The following is an 18,812-nucleotide window of genomic DNA, read 5'->3' as shown; positions in this document are numbered from 1 at the left end:
GCACATAACAACAACAACAACAAACAACACTGGTCTGTTGAGGATACCCTTGCTCCTCTGAGATTGTTGTACATCTTTGACTTTATTCATAACCTTTGCAGACATAAAAAGCCTTCCTATCTCAAACCGCTTGAACTTAGCTCCTCCAACACAACCTCTTATGTCTTTATGTGAATGCTTAACTTCCTGCTTCTTCAGGTAGGGAGGTACTCCGCATTTCAGGTCTGCACTTAACCTCCTGCATTACTTTGAAAGCCCCAGATTCCATGCAAAATGGCCTTCATGAGGGAGAAGGGGAAGAAGACACATTTCTTTCCTTTCTCCTTTCCCTTCCATGCTCCCTTTTCCTAATCCACCCCACGTGTGTCTTCATATGGAGGAGAGAAGCACTTCAAGTTCCCTTTGAGACATTTTCTCCTCATCATTCTACAACTCTCTCTTCTGGAGGCTATGTTCAGAACCAAATTCAGCTCCATGGGCTCCTGCTGCTAAGCTCTCAGCCCACTTTTTGTTCCTGGCTTCCTAATGCTTCGCTTAAGCTCCTCTCAGTAATTCCCTTTTGTGCTTTCATGACACCTGGAGTGTTTTCAATTATCTCCAGGAGTATCATGTAATTTTCCAAAAAAAAATTCTAAAAGCCAAATCATGCTTTCAGACATTTTAATGGGGATGTATATTTTAAAACAAACTTTAAAGGGTGTTGTCATGACACTGTGTGGAGAATGATGTGTTTATGTTATTTTTTTCTAACAATAACAACAAAAGCTCAAATATCTGATGAACATATTCAAGGGTTGCAGGAAGGGGTCTGGAAGATGTTCTCAGTGCTACAGAAATGAGTGAGGTTGCACAGTGAGTACAGAATGAAGCCAGAAAGGAGGAGAAGATGAATAAGACTGTTAAATCTTGGGAATGATTTCAAGTTTAGAAACGAATTCGCTGCCCTGTAACTTTTTAAATTTAGTATGTTACACTTTGGAAGTGCTCTGTGTATATTATTTAATATTTATAATGGCCTTACTATCCTTAATTTACAGATAAGGAAACAGAAGTTTATAATGATCATCCAAAGAAGAGCACCAACATGTAAACAGTTCCGAATCCTCTCTGCCTCTAGGAGTTCTTCCTCTGGAGATGATTCTGCAACTTGCTACTCTTTTTTTACTTATTTATTTTTTTAAATAAATAAATAAAAGAACAACCTGAAAATACTTCTGGTGAAGGAAAGGGGTTGTGTAGTTTATAGTTCCCTTTACTAAGCCCCTTCAATATATCAGGAACTTTTTGGTTGGTGGTATTAATTCTGACTCATAGCGACCTATGTGACAGAGAATTGCCCCACAGGGTTTGCTGCGCAGAAATCCTTAAAGGAGCAGATTTCCAGGTCTTTCTTCTGCAGAGCAGCTAGTGAGTTCAAATTGCTAATCTTTTGGTTAGCAGCCGAGTGCTTAACCATTGTGCCACCAGAGCTCCTTTTCAGGAATGTTACCTATGCAATTTCTAAGTATCTCAACCATCTTGCAGTTAAACAGTGGTGTGCTGGAGCCAATTCATACCACCTTGTATATGAGCCAATTGTTAAATTTTCAGGAAATTTTTTTAGCCAGTTAATAATTATAACCACTATTTAAAATTAAATTACATAAACTTATATTAAAAAAAAATATGTTAAAAACAAAGATAACAAATATTGAAATCCCATTACTTCGTAATTATTTTACTATTTTTTATGCTCTTTAACTTATTTATTTGTATGCTATCTTTATGGTGGAAATATTCTATAATGGTGTGCTACTGTGCACCTCTTCCTTATGGCACAGTCAGTGACCTTATATTGCTAACTTCAAATAAGTATTTATGAGAGCGTTTATACAATGGAAATCAGTCAATGCTACAAATCAAGGCATGCTGTATTATTTTGTTGATTGCACAGATTTAAGAAAGTGATGTTATTAATGTAGACATAATGTAAAAGTGTAAGAGTGCTCCTTTGTGCATCCCTTAATCTAATTGCAGACCATTTCTTAGCTTTAAGTGTCTGTAGTTGTTATATTGGGAATACGACAAAAATTGATGGAACATTTTCTAATATTTGAAAACTATTATTAGATTCAGCAGATAGATTGTCCATGTCATTGCTGAATGAATGAAATTCTAACTTAGGTCTTCACTGTTTCATTTTTGTCTTGCTTATTAACATAAATGAAAATATCAACCAACATCATTCAGAACTACACTCACTTGTTAATGATATGGAGAACTTCTTTGCTGAATTGGGTAGTAAACAAGCAGTTGTTCTTAATCTGATATTTTGACACTGTTGATGGCAATAGAATTATAAAAAGTTATAGCAAATTTTTAAAGAAAAAAAATGACATTTTTGCCTGAAACAGCCACAAGAAAAAAAAAGAATAAAATAAATGAAACAAAGATTTTTAAGAAAATGAACATTAGGAAACAAAGACCTATGATCCTTGGGGATGGGAAACAAATGAGTAAGTTTTAAAATTACTCCAGCTTACTGTTTTGAGAGAGTTCTTAGGACACAGCATACGGAGGGAAGACGATAAACTTGGAGGACTCTCTGGATTGGGGAGACAGGGCTGAAGATCTCAAGAGAGCAATGTTACTAGAATTCACAGGATAAAAGACTAGAGAGTACTCCAAACAAACAAAACAAAATAAAACAACATTTTTTTTTTTAAAAAAAAATAACACTTTCAGTAGAACAGAACATCAGTAATTAGAATATTGGTTAATTAGAGATAAATCTAAAGAAAACTGCATACTAATTGTATACTGTAAACTAATATGTATGGTTGAAAAAATTTTAAAAAGACCTAAAGAAATGAATAAATAGTGAGCTATATAGCATTTTCATTGATAGTAAGACTTAATATTGTTAATATCTACTTATGGATTAAGCTGTGTCCTCAGTAGAGATACACTGAAGTCTTAACCCTGTATCTGTAAATATGACTTTGTTAGGAAATAAAATCTTTATTTGAAGATGGTATCATAATTAAGGAGGTCATAGCAGAGTAGAGTGGGTATTAATCCCTCCTGAGGGTTGTCTCATAAAAGGTCGTATAAAAGGAAAGAACAAACAGACCACACACAATGGAGAAGACACCTAACCTAACCTACTGCCATCGAGTTGGATCCAACTCATAGCCACCCCTCCTTGGGTTTCCGAAGTGGTATCACACGGAAGTAGATTGCCCAACCTGCCTTCCGAGGAGTGGCTAGTGGGTTTGAACTGCCAGCCTTCTGGTTAGCAGTCAAATGCCTTAGACACTGTGCCACCAGAGCCATGTGAAATGCAACAAGAAACTCCTATGGCTACCACAGGTTGAGAGAGCTCAGGAAGAACCTTCCCCTAGAATGATCAGGGACAGAAAGGATTTGCGAATGCTCTGATTTTGGAATTCTAGCCTCCAGAACCGTGAGGCAATAAATTTCTGTTCTTTAAAGCCACCCACTTTGTGGTATTTTGTTACAGCGGCCCTAGCAAACTAAGACAGATGTCAATTACACTTCATCACCACCAGAATGACTAAAAAGAAAAAAGAAAATATGTGCACTCTCTCTGGCTTGTGAGAATGTGTAGAAACCAAAACCCATACACTGTTGATGAGAGTAGAAATTATTAAACCACTCCGGAAAAATGTTTGTCAATATATCCTAAAGTTCACCATACGTATGCCTTATTGTCCAGAAATTGCACTCCTAGATATACATTTAACTAACAACCATATGTATGTTCACCAGAAGATGTGTACTGGAACATTCTAGGCACTATTTATAATGGCCAAAAGCTTAAGGCTACATGAAAGCCTACCCACAGTAGAACATACACATAAATTGTGGTACATTTCCACAATGGAATACTGCACAGCCATGAGAATGAATAATGCAGAAGTGCACACAATAACGAATCACACAAACCTAAGGCTGAGTGATAGAAGCATGACACAAAAGAAAAGATACCATATGATTTCTTCTTTCCCTCTCTTTGCAAGACAAAACTAGTCTACGCAATTACCTTGGGGGCAAGTGACTAGAAGGGAAAATTTTAAAAAGTCTGCTGTGTCCTGATGATGCTTTGTTTCTTGATTGGAATATAGGTTACACCAGTGCTTTCAGTCTGTGAAAAGCCATGAAGATGTACATTTTGAACATGTGTGTGCTTCTATATCTATATTGTACTTTAATAAAAAGATTTTAAAATATTTGATAAAGTTTCAGACTTCATACCACTCTGTAGAAAACATTACATCTCTAAAGCTGTAAAATTAGGAAATGTTTCGCAACCAGAGAACAGAAATAAATAAAGCTAACTTAGTCTTCTAAATACCAGAATATTTTATATTAATTGCTACAATGCTTGCTGTATTGACAAATACAGTTTCACAAACCGACTTCAGTTTTTTGACAGACTGCTTTTTCTTTTCAAAATAACTTGTCTTTTCTAACTACAAACTAATAAAATATCTGTGTAGAATTCCAGATAGTACAGAAAAGTAAAGGGTAGATTATAGAAAGATTATAGAAATGATATGTACTAAATACAATTGATGTTCTAGTATATATTCTTTCAAATATCTCTATATATAATTGTTTACATTTAAACAGTTATGTAGGTTGTTTCTTTTCTTCAACTCTTAAATGCATACTCTGTATTCTATTTTGTGTGCTGATTTTTACACTAATAATTATGGTGTGAATAATTCTCCCATGAAATTTAAAAATCTTTCTTAACACAATTTCAATGGGAAATCCACCAGCCACTCCTCGGAAGGAAGGTTAGGCAATCCTACTTCTGTAGTGATACTGCCTCGGAAACCCAAGGAGGGGTCGCTATGAGTCGGGGCCAACTTGACGGCACGTAACAACAACAATAATAATCCATAATCAGATAGTGTATTAAATTTTAATTAATAGTTTTATTATTTGAGAGAATTAATTTGCCTCCAAATATTTTTTATTATAAAGAACACTGTGGTGAACACTAGTGCACATAAATCTTTATTATTAACTGTTTACTCAGAATCCATTTATCAAATGAAAATTAGGTAAAAACATGAGTTTTCTAGGACTCTTCAAAGAATGTCCATTGCAAAATTATTTCTGAAGAATTTATTTATGTATTACCTTATACAATAATCATGTATAAGAGTAAGAGTTTCCCTGAATCCTTATCAAGATGAGCTTTTTTTGCTGTTACTGTTTTAAATATCTGCCATAATTATTTGTTAGGTAAATATGTTGTTGTTGTTGTTATTTGCTGTAGAGTCGGCCCCGACTCATAGTGACCCCTCCTTGGGTTTCCGAGGCAGTTATCACTACGGAAGTAGGATTGCCCAAGTAACTTTAATTTGTATTGACTATTAATGAAGGGGAATGTACATCAAATGGTTAGTAGTCATTTATATTTCTTCTTTTAAGCATTGTGTAGTAGGGTAGACTACATTTCTATGGGAGTCCCTGAGAGGCACAAATGGTTAAAATGCCTGGCTGCTAACCAAGAAGTTGAAGGTTCAAGTTCACCCAGAGACACCTAGAAGAATGGTCTGGTGAGCTACTTCCAAAATACTAGCCATTTAGAACCCTACAGAGCACAGCTCTACTCTGACACATATGCAGTCACTATGAGTCAGCATTGATTCAACAGCAACTGGTAAATAGTTGTAGCAAATGCTTATCATGTAAAGGCTGAAGTCACTAGAGGATTAATTATCACTCCTTTGACCAGGTGTTAGGTTAGCATGTGCTTATATTCCACATAATGATCAAGAGATCCAGATGCTTTTTCATTTATGGCTCCCTCATACCCTAAAACCTTAATGTTTAGTCCTGGTCACGTCACATAGGTATCAGTAGGCAGAATGGGAAGGAGAGACTGGAACAGGCACCACCACTCTCTGAAAAGCCCTGGTCTTTAAGTGATGCATCATTTCTGCTCCTAATTCACTGGGAAGAGTTTATCAATTTGGCCATGGGGGAGGCTGAGACAAAGTCTAGTCATGGGGCACATTATAATTCTGGAATGACTGAAAAAAAGGGAAGATAGACAAACTTGCAGTCTCTACCATGATACCCTTTGCCCATCCTAATTGGGAGACTTAGTGGGTTTTTCCCAGTAAACCTATATATACAAAAACAAAACTCACTGCCATCAAGTCAGAGATGAACCTATTCATTGCAATCCCTCCTTTGGTTTCCAAGGTGATATCACTAGGGAAAAAGATTGCTCGCTCCAGTCTTCCTTCTGCAGAGTGGCTGGTGGGTTTGAACTGCCAACCTTCTGGTTAGCAGTCAAATACCTTAGGAAAAAGTTTTGTTGTAAATGTTACAAATAAGCTTTCCAATTTTTCATTTTTGTCTTTTGGGTTATAATATATAGAACCTTTTAATTTTTGTAATAAAAAATATAAATATTTTTCTTTGAGTAAAAGAAGTAGACTTCAATTTTTCAGCTCATAATCAGCTGCTCTTCAACATTGTCTTGCTTTTTATCTAGTAATTTTACTTCTATTTAACTTTTTCATGCCTTTGGAATTCATTTTGAAGAACAAGAATTGATGAGGAATGATAATTTACCTATGTACATATTTTCCCAAGAGCTCTGGTAGTGTAGTGCCTAAATCACTTGACTGCTAACCACCTGCCCACTCTTTGTTTATCTGCATGGTTCTTGAATGCTTCTGGTCTTGTCCTCACAAGTCCTTTGTCACCATGGTGACACACAGATGACACAAGCCTGGGGAGATGAGATGTAAAGACCAAAACATTTTGTATATTACCACATCTAAGAAATCAAGGCAGTGCCTTCATTCGTTATTCAAGTTACCTACTTTCCTTTGCACTTTTAGCAGGTTGATTTACCTACAAAATATTTGTAACAGTATTGTGCTAAGTGAGATTTTACACTACTTTCAAGCTAACAAGTTAACCTGGCACAGTTTCATGGATTCTGACAGAAAATGACTTATCAGACTTAGAAGCAAAGACTTTATAACTCACAATAGCAGTAGTCAGAAAATTAGCGTTTGCAGCAGGTTCCTGAGCGCTGATTCTCACAGGGTGATGTGAAGAGGGCTGGGTGGTGCTTGCCCATGCAGTGGGTTGTGTTACAAAAGAGAACCCCTAGCTTAGGATTTCTGAATCCTCTATAACTGACAGTAAGCATGTCTTCCCTTTCCTCAGAGAAAGACATTATCTTTATTAGTATGGACAATGTGTAAACCTGCCCATTTCTCATGGGGTGGGATGGAGGTGTGGGAAAGATGCACAATCTTTATCTTTTAAGACCATTCTCAATGCAAACATCCTGGGAAAAAATAGTCTGGAGCAGACAGTCAGTGCCTCAGCTCATAAGGCAACAAGAATTATTAAAAATCCATGAAAAATTGCTTCCTAATATTGGAGTGCTGAGTACAGGGAAGATGGGAGAGGTCTGTCCTGGGTGCAGGAAAAAAAAAGTAGCCAGCAATGATAAATAATGTCAGTAATAAAATACTCTTCCCTGAGAGGGAGGAGATAAGAAACACCAAGAATGCAAAACGGCAACAACAAGACACCTTTTGACTGCTAACCAGAAGGCTGGCGGTTCAAACCCACCAGCACTCATGGGAAAGAAGGTTGGGCAATCTACTTCCGTAATGATAACACCTCGGAAACCCAAGGAGGGTTCGCAATGGGTCGGATCGGACGGCAGTGTGTTTGAGTTATTTATTTATTTTTTTGGTTAATTTTACATTTGCTGCAAATATAGTTGAATTTTAATAAATAATGTATGTCATATTCAAATTAGCACTTTTTTTTTTTAATTTCTTTTCCCTTAATAACATTGTATTGTATGTCAAAGTGCATTTGGAGAACTCAGTTATAGTCAGTCCCCTTAGTACACAGGGACTAAATCACAGGTGTTTGTTTCAAGAGTAATTTCCAACAAGTCAGAATAATTCAACTCCACTATGGTGCAGTTTCTCCAACTGTATGTACAACTACATATTCTGGATTTAAACAGTAAAAGTAAAAGGTGGTAAACATGAAGAAATAGAACTTAAGTTGCTTTAATTATTCTATTCAAAGTGATGACTAAGAATTTTCAATTGTATTTAATGATTTTTTTTCATTGCAGAGATATTTGAAAGCTTCTAGAATTAACCTGGGGAAAAAAGACAAATTGAATTTGCTGGAATTCATTGTAAAATGGTATTTTACAAATTTGTCAACTGTATCTTTATGTTCAGGTTTTTTTCTAACAATTTGAGCGTCTGTTGCTGCATGAAAAAGCTTTTTGAGATAAAAACTATTGAAAATTGTTCTTAGGTGAACTGTGAGTGAAAATATATTGACAATATTATTATATTGTGTGTTGAATATGAGTATATAAAAAAGATACATTATCACAAAATCATTGACCAATTTTTAAAAGTCTCAAAAACAGCAAATGTAACTATATTATTTGTAACTGTGACTGACCAATATATAAGCACAAGATTTTCCCTTTTTCAAAAAATGCATTATTATAATTAGACAATATTAAACCCTTAGTTTTTTCCCTTTCTTATATTTATAGTTATTTTATTATTAATTTTATAATTTACCAATATGAATACTTATATGAATATATATAATATATACTTACGATGATAAATAAAATAAAATTTTCACATTTTATTTTATACATTTTTTCTGGTCATTAATATTATTCACTTTGTTTTATATTTATTAGTGGACATAGTTTTGTTGTGCAGAAGGAGATGATAAAAAATTATCATCTCTGGGTGTTAAATGCTCTAGGTACACCAATGATTTGAAGTCATAAACAATGACCTCACACTATAAACAAGAAGGAATCATGAGTCTTAAAGAAAAAAATAAAATGGCTGAGTATCATGGAACTAGATGGAGACTTTGTTTTTTATCTGGTAGGCCATTTCCACAAAATATTTCTTAGTTGTTTTTGTCAGAATAAAATTGAAATTATTATGTTTCCAAAACATGTCTATATGTCTATATCTATCTGTAGCTGTTCTGGTTACCTACTGCCACTCCGACGAGAATATACCACAAATGGAATGGTCTTAACAAACAGGAGTTGATTCTTAGAATTTGGAGGCTTTAAGTCCAAGTTCAAAGTGCCAGGCTTTAGGGGCTGGGTGAAAGCCCCTTAACCTTGGGGTCCAGCTCTGCCTCCTGCTCCCGGCCCACTGGAGCTAGAGGCATTTCTTCACTCAGACAGCTGCTGGCTGCTGAGGCTGTGAAGCCCCAAGGTTGACAAGTAAAAGGGCACAGTCCCATTGTTACCAAACCACAGGGCAGGCCATTAACTTAAGGCCATTGTAAGTCCCAAGGTTGGCAAAGCATGGCAGGCTGCTGAGCAATGACACAGCTCCATGCAGGGTCCAAGCATGCCATAGGCTAGAGACCACTCTCAAAGCTTCTCCTTATATACAGGAAGCAGACCACATACCCAAAGGCAGCTACTCAGCTGCTTGTGGTAGATCCCACCATGGAGTTGATTGCCAGTCTCATCATGGAATACTACCATCAGCTGCCCAGCCACTCAACGAGGCCCAGCCAAGTTGACACAAAAATATAACCATCACAATAGCCTATCTATCTATCTAATCTTTTCATTGGCATTCTTACTGAATTACATTGTTGTTGTTGTTATGTGCTGTCGGACCCAACTCATAGTGACCCCTCCTTGGGTTTCCGAGGCAGTATCACTATGTAAGTAGATTGCCCCATCTTCCTTCTGAGGAGTGGCTGGCGGGTTTGAACCGTCAGCCTTCTGATTAGCAGTCAAGTGCCTTAGGCACTATGCTATCACAGCTCCCACTGAATTACATTAAATATGTAAATTAATTTAAGAATAATTTAGAAATATTTAATGTCTCCAGTTAAGGAATACGATATGTCTTTTCATTTATTTTAGGTTTTTTTTTTTTTTTTTTTTTAATGCCTAGGTAAAGACTCTGGTAGCGTAGTGGCTAAGGCACTTGACTGCTAACCTGAAGGCTGGCGGGTCAAACCCACTAGCCACTCCTTGGAAGGAAGGTTGGGCAATTCCACTTCCGTAGTGATACTGCCTCGGAAACCCAAAGAGGGGTCGCTATGAGTCAGGGCTGACTCGACGGCACATAACAACAACAACAACAGGTAAAGACTGCATTTTTTCCTTTAACTTTGTATGGGTGAAGTGTCTTTTGATGCGTTCACCAACAGTTTAGCCACAGTAGCCAAATAAACCTATAAATATTTATTGAGCATCTATGTTTCTAGCATTAAAATTACAAAAAATAAGAAAGAATAGTTCTGTCCTGAAACTGAACTATCTTTACAGTTCCAGTAGCCTACTCCCCAGAAGGAGAGAGGAATTCTGCAGTATACAGACTGCACAGTTCAAATGGTAGAACTGTTTCTTTATAATATTTCAACAAGTTGAGACCCCTGGTTACACCAGGTGCATTCTATTTCCCTGTGTCAGCTCCCTTTTAGGAATCTCTGAAACAATCCTTCCTGGTAACCTAAAAATTATCAAGCCTTAGTTTGTCATAGATATTTTATTAATACATACCTTATTTTACTTAATTATTACAACAATCTGAAGATGCAATTATCATACCCATTTTACAGATGAGAAAATAGTCTTGGAGACCTGATGGAACCCAATCAATAAGCACCAAAAAAAAAAAAAAAAAAACCTCAGACCATCAAGTTGGTTCTGACTCATAGCGACCCCTTTGCATTTCCAAGGCACTAAATCTTTATGGAAGCAGATTTCTCAGTCTGTCTTTCCCAGAGTGGCTGGTAGGTTTGAATTGCCAAACTTCTGATTAGCAGTTAAATGCCATAGGCACTACACCACCAGAGTTCCTTAGCCAATAAGCAACAGAGTTAAAATTCTTACGTTGAGCTCCAGCTCTAGGCGTTTCACAAAATTTTTTCTCTTTGAGAAGATGAACTAGTAGTAAATCTGTTCTAAAAAGTACCCCCACACACACACCACAATGCATTTCTAAAGATACATTAATATAGCTGAAGTAGAATTCACTGTATTTGCTAGGGTAGTGGCTAAAATATATAAATAGACATATGGTACATACCACTGGTATCTTTTCTGCCTCCAGAAGACTTTTGTTAGAAAAATACACATTGCAGAGGAAATGAAATTATGCTTACTGTGTGGATAAGTAAATTGTACTTATTATATAATATGGATTACATTTAGAAAAAAATAAGATAATGCATGGATTAGGTATTTTCTCCAAATCAATTTTCCTAGATATTCCTAGATACATCTAACCCCGGCAATAATAGCAAAATTCAACAGGACAGAAAATAACAAATGCTGGCAAGGTTGTGGAGAGACTGGAGCTCTTGTGCACTGCTGGTGGGATTGTAATATGGTACAGCCATTGTGGGAAATGGTATGCCGTTTCCTTACAAAACTAAAAATAGAAGTACCATTTGACCCAGCAATTCCATAACTAGGAATATATCCTAAAGAGGTGAGAGACAGCGCACAAACACACCTATGTTCATCGCAGCACAATTCACTATAGCAAAGAGATGGAAACAACCTAAATGCCCATCAATGGATAAATGGATAACCAAATTATGGTACATTCACACAATGGAATACTATCTACATTAAAGAACAATGAAGGACACACAAATCATCTCACAATGTGGATGAGCCTGGAGGACATATGCTGAGTGAAATAAGTCAATCACAGAAGGACAAACACTATATGTGCCCATTATTGTAAAAAGACAAAGAAGGGTTTACTTGCAAAAGGATACTCACTTTGTAGGTTACCAGGGTGGGGAGGGAAGTAGAGGGATAAATTTTGGCTATTTTGGGCCAACATGCTGACGTGGGTAAGGGAAGAGATATACAGAAAGAGTCTGTGACCACCATGATAACAGTAGGAAAAGGGAGGACACTGAATTGTGCACATAAGAGATAGACAAGAAAGACTAATAGCAACCAGTATATCCACAATAATGCATTACCATTAACACCAAACACCAGGCTACAGATAAACACATAAACATCTGAGAAGATCAGATGGAGGTCAGTGAACAGGAGTATACTCTAGAACAAGGATAGATTCAGTGGAAGCTGAATCTATCCTTGGTCTAGAGTATACTCCTATTCACTGACCCCCCATCTAATCTGTGAGACAGACAGAGAGTAATCCCTCACAGACACCCAGACACTGTGGGAGAGAAATCCAATGGATCTACCATCTCAGGACCATAGTACTGGGGGACACCAGACTCAATTGGCATAACAAAATACAAAAAAGTCTTGTTCCTCATCCTACATTGGTAAGTAGTGACTGGGGTCTTAAAAGCTTTCAAGTGGCCATCTAAGATGCAGCTAATGGTCTATTATTGTTGGAAGCGAAGAAGAGTGCAAAATAAAAACCAAGGGCATTTAGATGCAATCAGCCCTAGGACACGATGGCCTTTGAGACCAGAAGAAGTAGATGGTGCCCGGCTCCTAATGCCAACCACTCAGGAAAGGATCAAATCTGGAGATCCTGAATAGAATGGGAGGAAAAACATGGAACAAAATCCAAAAACTCAATAATGACCAGAATTATTGGTCAGATGGAGGCTGGTGAGACCCCCAATACTATGATCCTGGCATACATTCTGGGCCTGGAATAAAACTCACTCCCAGGGGCTGGCCCTCAGCCCAACAGTAAACAAGATGTACATGCAGACCATTCAACCCAGGATGATGCACCCACATACTCTATGGAAATACATCCCTTGGAGTAATCGACCATGGGGAACCAGAGGAGGAACATTCCCAAGGAGGAAATGCAGGACACACAGGAGTGCATAACTATGAAGAGTATGGGGGAATGGGGGTTACTGGGCAGGGAGAGGAGGAGACTGTGTTGGGGTTGGGGATGGTAAATGGGGAGTGAAACTAAATGTACACATAATGTTGAATGTAAAGCAAACTGCTCTGTAAACTTGCATCTAAACCAGAAAAAAAAAAAAAAAAAAGGAAATGCTAGAAGTAGAAATAAAAATGCCAGAAATGCCTTTAAATATCAGAAAGGAAGAAGTAAATAATTGAGCATGTTACAAAGTAATACTTGAAAAAAAAAGTTTCCTAAATATTATGTTTCATGCAATCTTCATATTATAGATATTTTTTTTATTTCTCTTGTTACATAGACATTCATGAAATATATATAGTCAACTAAATTTTCATAAATGTGACACTGTTTTAAGTTCCTATCAACTAAATTTAGTAATTATGCTATATCATATTTAAGGAAGCATGATCATTGTCATCTCTTCATTGTGGCATGACATTTTCTCCAGCACAATGGGAGTTCAAGCGGGGGAATGATTGGCTGCTTTCTCCCTCCCTCTTTAAGGAAAAGGAAAATACAAGTGCTTTTCTTCAAATGACTGAGAACTACAGAGAAAAATGGAAAATGCATGCAAATATTGATAAGTCCCAAATCTCTTAATTTAAATGAGAAGACAACATTAACAATTCATTATGTCCTCACAATGGATAGGAAAAAAGTAAATGAGAAAGAATCCAAATATTATTCTACTAGATGCCTCTTATATTTTAATTTTAATGATATCATTAAAATAGAAATGATGGGAAAAGTAAACCTACAATACAAGGAAGATAGAAAGGATTAGAAACCTTAATCGGGAGAATATTGTACAGGACCTCTTCGGTAACCAAAGAACAGCCCTAAATGTAATTGAGGTGTTAAAGATATCCTCTAATCTGTAAGAAGTTTCTAACAGTGTTTTAAAAGCTCTTCTTGCCTTATTTAATATGGTCCAAACTTTAGATCTGGTAGAAATTAAGCAAGTTTAAGAGAAAAATAGATCAATAGTTGGTCCTCCGGCTAGACAAATCAACACTCTTAAATTTGTAAGGCATCTATGAAAACATTTGAGAGGTTCAGAACTCTCAACTGAAGGTTTTCTCCAGGAAAACTAGGCAGGAAAAGAAGTATAGCCAATTTCTCATCCATCATTAACTCTTGCTACAGACCAAGTCCCTGTTGAAATATTTCTAATAGCCCACCTTATTTAGAAGCTCCCTTTCTAAGAGAAAATATAAAGCAAATTGGCTTTTCTTTCTCGATCTGCTACACACACATACACATCACACACCTACACATATCAAACACACACACTCTCCCCCAGACATAAAACAAGAGAAGAAAAAAAGTTTCTTGATCCACAGAAGTTCAAACAGGATAAGAAATTGCAGGACTCAAGGTAGATAGATTCCTTCAGTCACCTCTCTAGGTCGGTTGGAAATGCAATAGCCGGGATGTTGTTGTTGTTGTTGTTGTTAATTGCCATCCAGTCCTCCCGACTCATAGCGACCCCTCTTTGGGTTGCCACGGCAGTATCACTAGGGAAGTAGATTGCCCAACCTTCCTTCCGAGAATAGCCCGGATAGTGCCCATAAACCCCTATCAAGGTCCAGAAATGTCCTGACTATAGACTTCATTCTTTGTTTCAACAAATTTTGGAGAGTTTGACGTGCACTGTGCAAAAATTTTAAACCACACAGATCAATGCGAAAATAAGCCCTCCAAAATCACCACCTTCCGAGATTTCCATGGGAAAACACAACGCTACAACTTGCACTGCTATCAATGAAAACCCCAGGAGTCCGCTTTCAAAGGACTGGTTCCCCCAACACAGGCTGCCCTCTCCTTTATGTTTGGAGCATCTTCCTTAATCCCCTATTGAATTATCCATGACCACAAGCAGCAACCCTAAAAGCTTTTGAACCTTTAAATAAACATCTGGAACAGATGTTCGCCTCACTAATAGATAAATGTAAATGGAAAAAACACTGTGATGCAATTTTTTAACCTCACAGATTTACACAGCTGGAAAGGTGCAGACTATGTTGGAATTAGCTGTAGAAGTATCTTGAAATATATTGGTATGATAATATTGTTTCTTGAGATTTTTTGAATGCTGCACAATGATCAACTTCATTTTGGAAACAACGGGTTAAACACAGAAAACAGGCAGTTTTACTGCAGTAGTTAGGGTTTTTTGATCTGCTAATGTGCTTCACAAATCTCTAATAAAGTGGTTATCAATGTTAGCTACACATTAAAACCACCTGAGTTTTTTTTTTTTTTTTTTTTAAATACCGATGCCTGGGTCTGACCTGCAGAGATAGTGACTTAACTGGTGTAACATGTGACCTGGACACTGAGATTTTTTTAAAGGCTCCCCAGATGACTGTAATGTGCAGCCAAAGTTGAGAACCTCTGCACTCTACATAAGAAATAGGTAGAGGATATAGCATTTCTCAAGTCGTTGACCTTGAAGGGTTTTGTTGTTGCTGTTGTGTTGCTTTCTTTACAAACCGCCAAGCCCTGTCTCTGTGCTATTGTTAGGTGTTGTGGGGTCTATTTCTACTCATAGCAACCCCATGTGAGAGTACAACTGTCCCATCCAGTTTTCTTGACTGTAATCTTTATGGAAAAAGATCACCAGATCTTTCTTATGCAGAGCGGCTAGGTGGATTTGAACCGCCAACTTTCAGTTAGCAGGCCAGCACTTAACCGTTGTGCCCCCAAGGCTACTTCACAGCAGCTCTTAGAACATCATAATTTTGCATAACTTGGGTTAGGAAAGTCTCCAGTTTGGAGAGAACATAGCAATTATTATTGGTCTCCGTTTAATGCCAATTCTGTCATATTTAGACCCATCAGATGAGTTTAATATTACTCATAATGGGATTTTGATAGTTTGATTATGATCCCTGGTACAGCTGCATGTCTAAAAGCACTCTAACATTCATAATCTGCAGATGGTCCTGAATTTTTATTGCTTAAGGGATCAACAAGCTTGAGCATAAATCCATCACAGAGAGAGGTTGAAATGATAACAGATTTCCCCTGACCAGTGCAGCTCAGTACCGTAAGAAGGGCACATAAATAGTACTAAGTGGTTATTCCATGACTTACTTCTCTAGGTAAGCCACTGAAATCAAAGTTTCCTGTTATCCCTACTCTCCCACTCAATGTTCCAATATTTTCAATAACCAGAAGATCATTAAGAAATGAGGACTTATAAATTCTACTTAAGAAGCCCTTCTTGCTCAAGCTATTTTCTCAAGCCTTGCAATCCTCAGTCTATTGTGAGCAGAAAAACAGGGGTTCCACGACCTGTTCTTTTATGCTGAGGAAGATACATTCTCCACTCATACCTACATACTCCAAACCTTTTTCTCTACCAATATTTCCCATGTCTGTTAGTGGCAACAATTATTCAGTTGCTCAGGCCAAAAAACATCCTTCATCCCCCTCTCTATACATATCTCAGGAACACTGGTGATTCAGTGGTAGAATTCTCACCTTCCGTGAGAGAGACTAGGATTCGACTTCCAGCCACTGCACCTCATACGGTTACCAAGTGTCTGTCAGTGGAGGCTTGCTTGTTGCTATGACGTTCAACAGATTTCAGTGAAGCTTTCAGACTAAGGTGGGCTAGGAATAAAAGTCTGGTGACCTATTTTAGAAAGTCAGCCAATGAGAACACTATGGATTATAATGGTCTGATCCACAACTGAACTTGAAGATGCAGGACTAGGCAGTATTTCATTCTGTTGCACATAAGGTCACCACGAGTCAGGTGCCAACTCAATGGCAGCTAACAGCAACCAACAACATGTTGTTGTTGTTAAATGCCGTCAAGTCGGCCCCGACTCATAGCAACCCCTCCTTCGGTTTCTGAGGCAGTATCACTACGGAAGTAGGATTGCCCAACCTTCCTTCCGAGGAGTGGCTGGTGGGTTTGAACCGCCAGCCGTCTGGTTAGCAGGCAAGTGTCTTAGCCACTATGCTACCAGAGCTCCCAATCAACAACATATAACCCCTAAATCCAATCTGTCACCAAGCACTCTACTTCCAAACGAATAAAATGAGCCAAGTTCTCATTGTCTCCACCACTTAAGCCTTAATCCATGCCACTTCCTTTTCTCATCTGGACACTGCTCCGGCCTCCAGGTTTTTTCCCTGACCACTTTGTCAGCCCCAGCTCACTATATACATAAACAAAACAGAACAAAACAAAAAACAAGCCAGGTGCCTTCTAGTTGATCCTGACTCATGGTGACACAGCAGCTTTTATTTATGCATTATTACGTATTATATACGTATTATTTTGTGTGAACTATTTGGTAGGTAGCATAGTGGCTAAGACACTTGCCTGCTAACCAGAGGGCTGGCGGTTCAAACCCACCAGCCACTCCTCGGAAGGAAGGTTGGGCAATCCTACTTCCGTAGTGATACTGCCTCGGAAACCCAAGGAGGGGTCGCTATGAGTCGGGTTTGACTCGACGGCACACAACAACAACAACAACAACATTTGGTAGGTACTTCTCTGTTGTTGTTGTTGTTGTCATGTGCCGTCGAGTTGGCCCTGACTCAAAGCCACCCCTCCTTGGGTTTCCAAGGCAGTATCACTATGGAAGTAGATTGCCCAACCTTCCTTCCAAGGGGTGGCTGGTGGGTTTGAACTGCCAGCCTTCTGGTTAGCAGTCAAGTACCTTAGGCACAGGAGCTCCTAAGTACTCCTCTAGGTACTTGGAATGCAGTAAAGAACAAAATAAAGAAAAACCCTGCCCTACCAGATCTGATATTCTAGTACATTCAAGATAAAGAGGTAACATCCATTGTATTATAATGTAAAGTATGCATTTTTATACAAAATAATCCAGAATAAAAGGGATATGAAATGTTGGAAAAGGTGGAGGTAAGGGTGAAATTTTAGATAAGGTCTCAAGGAAGTTCCTTTCGCTGAGATGACCAATATTATTGCTTTGAGAAATAGTTCACATCATATCACTCCCGTGCTTAAAATCTATTGGCTTTCATTGCAGATAAAATAAAACCCAAGCACCTCTAGCATGCCCTATAAGATTCCTTGTATTCTGACTTATATTTACTGCCCTAACATCCTCTCCTCCTCTCTCCTTCATTTTCTGTGCTCTAAACTTACCTGCTTTCTAGTATTTAAATATACCTAACTTTTCCTGCCTCCAGGACTTTGCACAAATCCCCCTTCTCACTCTACTGTAGCTTTCTTCTTCTCACTATTCAGATTTTACTGAAAAGATTCAGTCCTACAGATTAGATTTGGAGCTCTGGTGGCATAGTGCCTAAGGCATTTGACTGCTAACCAGAAGGCTGGTGGTTCAAACCCACCAGTCACTTCTCGGAAGGAAGATGGGGCAATCTACTTCCCAGCTACCAACAATTATTCTATTTTAGTGCTTTAAAAAAAAAAAAAAATAGCTCATATCACTTTCTAAAATTACTTTATTTGGTAGTTGTTTACATATTTATTATTTACATCCCCTTACTATTAAAACCAACTGTAACCTCTGTGAAATTAGTGAGTTCCATATGTTAGGTTCCTCGGGAAACAAACCATGAGAATTGCATATAGAAGGTTTACTAGTGTGCACTCTTTGGAAGCTTTGTGAGAGATCTAGGGGAGCAAGATTGGGCAGAGAGAGAATTGAACTGTGATACAGTTGTGGGAGCAAGCTCAGGTGAAGTTGTGACATTGTGAAGTTCACAGTTGTGAAGTTGGACTAGTTATTCAAAGATGTCTCAGAAAAAGTCAAGAAGAAACTAGACTTCATTTCTCTGCATTGATCAATCTTTGGATGCAAGTTTCTCCAAAAAGGTGGTCTAGTCTTGGGTAAGGGCAAAGGAAATTCTCAGTAAGTGACATATTTCTGAAACTCA

The sequence above is a fragment of the Orycteropus afer genome, unplaced genomic scaffold (assembly GCF_000298275.1).
Source record: "Orycteropus afer afer isolate SDZICR_OR568_19922 unplaced genomic scaffold, OryAfe1.0 scaffold00133, whole genome shotgun sequence".
Taxonomy (NCBI): Eukaryota; Metazoa; Chordata; class Mammalia; order Tubulidentata; family Orycteropodidae; genus Orycteropus; species Orycteropus afer.
This window is presented reverse-complemented; position numbering follows the sequence as displayed.